The sequence below is a fragment of the Emydura macquarii genome, unplaced genomic scaffold (genome assembly GCF_026122565.2).
Source record: "Emydura macquarii macquarii isolate MOO-44397 ecotype Brisbane River unplaced genomic scaffold, CSIRO-AGI_Emac_v2 contig_1451, whole genome shotgun sequence".
Classification (NCBI taxonomy): Eukaryota; Metazoa; Chordata; order Testudines; family Chelidae; genus Emydura; species Emydura macquarii.
This window is the reverse complement of record NW_027131588.1, coordinates 19,998,719-20,006,551: the sequence shown is the minus strand read 5'-3', so window position 1 is coordinate 20,006,551 and position 7,833 is coordinate 19,998,719. Positions and strand designations below refer to the sequence as shown.

General features: G+C 49.4%; 1 long non-coding RNA gene across 1 annotated transcript; it reads right to left on the bottom strand.

The window, feature by feature from the left end:
• Positions 1 to 4,006: 4,006 nt before the first annotated feature.
• LOC137156568 (uncharacterized) lies at positions 4,007 to 5,488 on the bottom strand. Its single transcript, XR_010920825.1, has 2 exons — positions 5,407 to 5,488; positions 4,007 to 5,323 (listed from the first exon to the last, which is right to left on the bottom strand). It is a non-coding gene; the product is annotated as an uncharacterized lncRNA (long non-coding RNA).
• Positions 5,489 to 7,833: the final 2,345 nt, after the last annotated feature.

Sequence of the window (7,833 nt, the reverse complement as noted above, 5' to 3'; positions counted from 1 at the left end):
CCAAATACTCCATTATGTCTCACAGCCTTGTTTAAACGTGTTTGTTTTCGGGGAGCGCTTGGTTTTTGCTATAGAAAAATCAATTTTATCGCAGTTTGGTCACTGGGCACTAGATGGCACAAGAGGCACAAACTGCATGCCAATTTCATCACAGCCTTTGCTCTCCTTCCAGACTCCCAAATGTCTGTCTCCACTTTCACAACCCTCACCATATACAGCACAGTGTACAGCAGCCAATGCTGCTTAAAGGTTTCTTCCCCCTATTGAAGGAGGTTTTGTAATGCACGAAGAAAGGTCTGGTCTCCCGGCTGTGAGCCTGCAGCACTGTAGTGTGCTAGAGATACTCACTGTGCCGTTTACAACACAGCACACACATGCATGGGTACATAAGCACTGTGATTGTCTGAGGCAGGTAGGCAGGACCTCCGTTTCAAATGCTGTCTCAAACATATCTGGCAGTTCTGTGCCCACACCCATCTGTGCGTTCAAACGAGGCGTGCGTGCGTGCAAACTGGACAGATAGCTGTCCATGTACAGGGTATGATCTGCCCGTGCAGACGGATGAACTCAGAATTGGGGGACCGAATGTTAGCAACCTCTGAATGTCCCCAAATCAATACATCTTTCTTGCATCAAAAAATCATGCCGTGTGTCTTCCGCATTGCAAAGCGTGACCACAGAACTCCTCCCACACCCACTGCAGCCTGACGGCTTGCCTCCATTAAGAGATTTTAAAGCCAGAAGAGACCATTATGGACGTATCTATCTGGCCAGAGATCATCACCCAGGGACGCATGCATCGAGTCCATAACGGCTGGTTGAGCTACCACATATGTTTTTGAAAAATATTGGTGCTCAATTTAAAAACTCCGAGCGATAGAAAAATCACTGCCCACTGTGTAAGCTGTTCCCATAGTTAATTACTCTCAGCCTCACATCAAACCCTCGTAACTATTTTCTTCTTTCAGGTCGTTCATCCCATCCTCCTCTCACGTAGCCTGCTCCCTGTTCACTAACACTGTATTAACCCCTAACTCTTCCAAGGTCAGGGTGGACACCTGAACCCTGAAGATGGCTGGAGAAACTGGGAGCTCACTCCGTAGGAGTTAATTTCTGACCAGCGGAGTCCTTACGATTCATAGGAACAGAACTCTGCTGCATATCAAGGGCCTGAGGTGGCCAAGCAATGCTGCTCATGCTAATCTAGCCAGTAGCATCCGACACCTCTAGGGAGAACTCTGTGCATCTCTGCCTCTACTATACTTCCATTTCCACCCCCAGCCCACTGAACCCCCTTCAGTTACCTTGGCATGTCACCCGGGCTAACAGGTGTGCACAGCACATTTCAGCCAACCGTAGGAAAAGCAGGTCCCTGCCCTGAGGAGGTCACAACCAAAAGGCCCGGCTCTGATCTGACAAAATCAACGCGAGCTGAGTCATTGGACATTAAGACTTGGACCATTGTTGTTGCGACAAAGAATGGCCTCAGAGCACGGGGGGGTGGGGGACAGGACACTGGGAAAGAGACAGAGACAGATGGCCAGGGAAGTCTGCTCAGAGGAGCCCAGCGCCGATTCGTAAGGAGTAAAGGGCACATGCATGTCCTGCTCGATAGGGCTATTTTAAATGTTTTAACCATCAGGCACCAAAGTGGGAATGGGGAGTGAACGAGTGGAAATCCGGGCAGTAAAACTGGCCGGTTTCACTCGTATTTCAATATCAGGAACGATGAGAAGAGTTTTCGGGTCCGGCAGGACTTTGACTTTATATTTTAAAATCTGTTTATTTGGGGTATGGGATTTGCTGTTCGAAGGCTAACCTTACATCACCACCAGTACTGCATACCCCTCGTTGTGCTGTGTCTCCCCGCTGGCCAAAGAACGCAAACAAACCTTGAATGTTATCTTGGCTGTGCTAACACTTTGCTCTCATGAAGGAAAGCGTGCTTCTGGAGCCAGACCTGCTGCTGGTGCAAACAGGGGTAGCTCCCGTTGCTTTCAGTGAGATGAAGATTTACACCCATGGCGGGTCTGGTCCGTTATCGCTAAACCCACCCAGACACTGTTGCTGACTCAGAATTAAGGCTGCTCTTCCTATCAAAGGAATCACTGCAGATCAGGGGAAGCGCCGGTTCAGTTGACATTAATGTCCACACCTCCCTCATTTCTCATGCTTCACCCCCCAAACGCCATCACAGACTTGGCAGCTTCACAATTATCGCCTTTTCAAGTCTCACACAAAGCCCTCCACATCCAATTTCTGACATTCACGCTTGCACTCAAAGCACAGCCTGAATACTCACTCCGCTCCGTGTAGATTAGAGAGACAAGGCGGGTGAGGGAATATCTTTTATTGGACCGGCTTCTGTGAGTGAGAGAGACACGCTTTCCAGCTTACACAGAGCTCGTCCTCAGAAAGCCTGTCTCTCTCACCAACAGAAGCTGGTGCAGTAAGAGATATTCCCCCTCCCACCTTGTCTCTCTAATTCAAGGGGTCAGGGGGAGCGGCGGGGTCAAGGGAAACAGCAGGGACCCGGACCCTGAAGTCCAGGGGACGGGACAGAAGCCCCACAGCCGGAGCCTGTTGCCCTGCCACCCCAGGGCTGAAGGCTGAAACCTGAGCCCCATCGCCCCTGGGAAGGTGAGGAATTCACCAGCTGCCTGTTTTTCCAGCATTATGCCCCAGGTGGGGGGCAGGACCCAATCCCTGTTGCCAGCCCCGTCAACCATCAGCAAGGCGGTGCACCCAGGAGCCACAGGGAGGGGCCACTGCCTTGCACCTCCCCACCCCCACCCTCCCCCAGTCACAGCCCAGGAGACTGTAGCCACAAGAAAAGCCCCTGGTGGGCACGTTTGAGAAAAACTGCTCTAATATCTTGGGACCAACAGGGCTAGGACAACACCGCGTGCAATCCCTGTGGATTAAAATGCTCAAAAGTGCGTAAGGGATTTAGGAGCCTTTGTCTCGTTTTCAAATTACGCCCTTAGACCCAGGTTTGTAAAGGTATTTACGCCTTGCTCTGCTTAGTGTTTGTAAGGGATACGTGACTTCCATGGCTAAGACCTGTTTTCAAAAAATGGCTTAGCCACTTATGAGCTTAAGTCCCATTGTAAGTCAAAGGGATTTAGGCTCTTAGAGGGCAGCTTTCGAAAGGTGTCTAAACATGCAGATAGGCGTGAAGGGGGACTTTCACGAGCCCCTCACCAGGTTGGGCACCAATCTCCTGTTTAAAATAAGACACATTTGACCGGCACTGGAAAGACTCTCCTACCTCGTACATCAGTGTCAACGAGGGACTAAGCCACGTCACTTCCCACAGCCCGCATGGGACCATCCTGCCATGTCACGCTGGGGCGTCAGAGCTGCAGCTTGTGCAAAGCAATTGGTTTGTTTGCCCAGGTGGGATTTCTTACCAAAACATCACAGGTGACATAATTTTCACTACCCTTCCCCAGCTGCACGGGGGTTTGAACTGGGGACCTGTGGCAGTGTCAGAGGGAGTCGTAGCCCTACCCAACTGCGTGACTTTTTCTAATGCAGGGAACAGACTCTGCTAATCACATACGTGGCACTGGCTCAAAATCATCTCACAACTCACAAATGCTTTCTGCTATTGGCCAAGGCTCCTCATAGCCAAGGCTGGAGTCGGAGGCCCTTACATCAACCAACCCATTTGATTTGCACAATGAAAAGAGTTTATGCATGCATAGATGCTGCTGTCCCTGACGTGGACAGGAACTGCTAGGGTTGTAACCTGGGCCCAGGCAGCGTGGTTCCCTGGTGAACTTGACTCAGACCAGAAACACATGCTGTGCGTTTTATGTTTTGGGAAAACAGACACCTGTCACTTCTATTCGTAAATCATACACTAGCATTAAGCAGGAACAGAACCTGGGACTGTCTCAGTAAGAGCCATTATCCTGTGCCACTTCTGGCCCTAAGGGGACAGGCTTTGTGCAAAGCAAATTCTTCATTTCCCCAGGAGGTGTTCCTTGGAGAATTAAAGGAACCATGGACTTCAGGTCCAGAATTTTTTGACTAACTCTAATAATAACCTTAATTATTTTTCCTCCTCCTCCTCCATAAAAACTCTGCTGTAACAGTCAGAGCACAACACGCGCGGACCAGAACCTCGGGCAAGCCTTGTCTGCCAATCCACTCCTACGTCAGAGGGCCTAGGATCGGTCAGGCGCACACGCAGGAGAAAGTTTAACTCCATTCAGAGTAGGGCAGTGGTAGGGAGGATTTCTAATTGCCTTGTTTCCATGTGCTCCGTGCATGCAATCCACAGGGAAAGGAAGAAAGAAAGTGCTTATGTCGGTTTGCCATAAAAATGTCACTGCCGGTCCCAAAGTGGTGTAGCTTCTCAGGCAGGTGGTCTCAGCGGTAGGCTGTAGCCATTCTGCAGAGGCTAGCCAGCTGCAACTTCTCATAGCAAAAAATTGCATGTAACCCACTCCCACTGCTAACTAGTACAATGCCTCCCAGAATATAGGGGTAGGTGTGTTGGTGTTTATGGGTGGCATTGGTTAAAAGGGGGGCGCGAGTGGGGGCTGGCTGCTGAGGTCACTCCAGACAGAAAATCCAAAAGTGCATTATTTTTCCATTTGATTTTCCTTGCAGTTAATGTTCAAGCTGCTTGCATGAGATTGTGCGACTAAACACATTTCAGGTGAGTGTGTAAACCACTTAGGAGAGCAGTTACATTGGATCGCCTGGGTTATGTGTCCTGTTACTTTGGTCACATTGCTAGCCACTGCAGATTCACTGGGTTGCTGCGTAACTTTACTACATCGTGCAGAAGCAGGAGATAGTTGAGCACTTCGGGAAGTCACTGCCTCTCCTCAGCTTCAGCTGTTTAAACATCTCTGCTGGCTCATGTCCCTGGTCCTTGGTTGTTTGTTTATGCCTATTTAACTCAATTGCCTAAAGAACACTTGTGAGAAATAATGTCTTTGTTAATAGTTCCTATCAACTGATCTCTGACACTTTGCAATACACAGCTCTAAAATCCTCCCAAAAGTGCAAAACTTGGGAAGACCAGACTTGACATCCCTCATATTTTGAAGATTAACACAAAGAAACCCCTTAAAAAAATCTTTCAGTGATGCAAAGAAAGGCACAAATTCTTTAAAAAGAAAAAAAAAATCAATAATTCAATCTGCCCTTAAATCCACAAACCACATTTCTCCTCAGTCAATGAAGGCACTACAATAGTTCCCCTAGAAAACTCTCTACAGGTAACAGGTTTGTTGCGTGTTGTAAGCGATGGTTCGACAGAGCATTTTGAGAGCGTAGCTCCGCTTGGACGATGGCATCCCACCTACAAAAACAAGACATATTATTGGGGTAGCAGCTAGAAGCCCCAGCCTAAAAAACCCACTGTGCTAGGCACTGCATACACACATATAGCCCCCTTCCTAGCATGGGGGGCTAGCAAGATGCAACTCCTGCAGAAAGCACCATGCAGGCAGAGATTAAACCTGCCAGTCAGTCTGCCAGCCTCACCTGTGCTTGAAGCACACACAGGCTGGACCAGGAGCCTGACTGACAATCAGAATGACCAATTGCAGCCCCAGGGAGCCTGCCTGTGGCTGGGACGGGGCTGGGTTGTGCGCTGAGCCCAGGTGGAGGTGGTGTTTGTGGACAGAGATGTTTCTGGCTGTAGGGGTAGAGTAGCTGCAGAGAAGGTAGCTCCTCACTTGCTCTCTGCTGCAGAGGGCTGGAGGCTTCACTTGACCAGAGAAGAGGGGCTGTCTGCAGTGCCGGGGGGCTTGGTTCTTTTGCACTTGGAGCCAGGGGGTGGCCTGAGGCCCCCAGGGACTCACCCTCGCTGAAAGAGAGCTCTTGGCTTCCCAGTGAGCCGCCCAGCTTTGACCCCACCAGCCAGGTAAGGCCTGTGGGGAGGGTGTGAGGCATTTGCCTGATTTATGGGCTGGCAGTATTTGTTGCTGCGGGATAGGGATAACTGCGGAAATAATCCTCTTCCTTTGCCTGGTCCTGTCCCCTTTCTTCAGGGCACCTCTGTCATTTTGGGTGTGGGGGGAGGGTCTGCTGTTCATTGTGATCTGTTGGTCCTTGATTCCCTGTTGTTACAAACTAATCGCCAAGATTGGGCTGAGTAGTAGTTTATGCACCTGGCCCCTTGGTGGCGGCCCTTTGCACAAAGATCCCAGGGCCCACTGGGCCTTAGGTGGGTCACCACGCCCCTGAAGAAGGAGGAATAAGGGGTTCTGCTATCCTTGGCAGGGCCAGAGCTGGCCCAGGGACACAGTAAGAAAGAGTCTCTGTCCTGAGGTGTATGCAGACTAACTAGTCCCTTTGGGGCAGGAACTGTATTTTTGCTCTGTGTTTGTACAGCACCTAGCACCAGTGGGTCCTGGGCCATGACTGGGGCTCCTGGGTGCTATGACGATAATAAATAAAGGGTGGTAAAGGAAAGAGAGGGGAAGGGACTTGCCTAGGTCACACGGCAGGTCAGGGGCAGCACTCAGAGCAGAGCCCTGCTCTACTGATTACCACACTGGTTCCCTACTCACTGGACCACCCTGCCTCTAGCTGGCTTAAATAGGGCTACCAGGATGCATCCGAGTTTATCAACATGAATAAGGGTTGGACAGCTTGGCCTGAAATGTGGATTCTTCCCTGTCCCCTGAACCAGATCTTCGGGTCGGAGCCCTGCCAATGAATGCTATCAGGAGAGTGGGGAAGCTGAACTGGCTCAGAACAGCCACATGTCTTGATGCAGATATGTCATAACGCCCCGAGGGCATTGTTTCTGGAAATGTACTTTGCTGAGCATTTCCAGATGTCCATAGAAAAAAGAATACACAGAAGAAACATCATTTTCCAGGAATCTCTTGAGTGGGAGAAAATCTCTATAATCATATGTCCTAAGAGACTGATCACTGCAGGAACATGAGATACCAGGAAACTAGTAGGAAAAAAGAGATGTGTCAATCATTATAGAGGCATGTTAAATTAACACTCCAAATAAAGTGTGTAGGGCGGGGGGGAGGAGGCAGAGAGATTGGAATGGCTCCTGCGCCCCCATCAACCAGAAAATGATCTCCTCTCTCCCCTAGATCTGACATTTCCCAAAAAGTCCCTAATCTCCATGGATTTAACCTGGGCTTCCCCTCCCAGGGAAATACAATCAAATCAAAAAAGGATTTAACTGTGTGTGTGCATGCTAGCTCTGGCCACAATTCCACAAAGTGTTTAAGCACTGAAGTCGTCAGGGCTTCAGTATGTACCAAACATTATATCGGAGTTGCCATGCTGGGTCAGACCTGTACTCCATCTTGTCCTGACTCCAACAGGGGCCAGCACAAGCTGTTTCAGAGGAAGGAGCAAGAACCCCGCAGTAGGTAGAAGTGGGATAATCTGCCAAGGGACTCTTCTCACCCCAAACCATTAGAGATTAGTTTATGACTGAAATTTCATAGTCCGATAGTCCTTTGAACTGTAATAACTCTGGATATGCTTTGATCCATAGAAATGCCCAATCCCTCTTTGAATCTTGCTGAGTTCTCGGCCTCAACAACATCTTGTGGCAGTGAGTTCCGCAGTCTCATTACTCCTTGTGCGAAACAGCATCGGTGTCAGATGTGTGCCAATTTAATTGAAGTAAAGAATGCGTTTGGCCATCCCTCCGTCTTCCGCTAGGCCTGTTTCTCATTCCGTTTCCTCAGTTAGCTTGATTCACCACAGTTCGTTCCCTATTCCTCCATCTGAGCCTATCATCTTTCTACTGTTTTTCTTTCTTTTTTTGCCTTTCTGTCGTTTGCTCTCTTCTCTTTACTATTCCCTCTCCAGTTCCTGGATCTTATT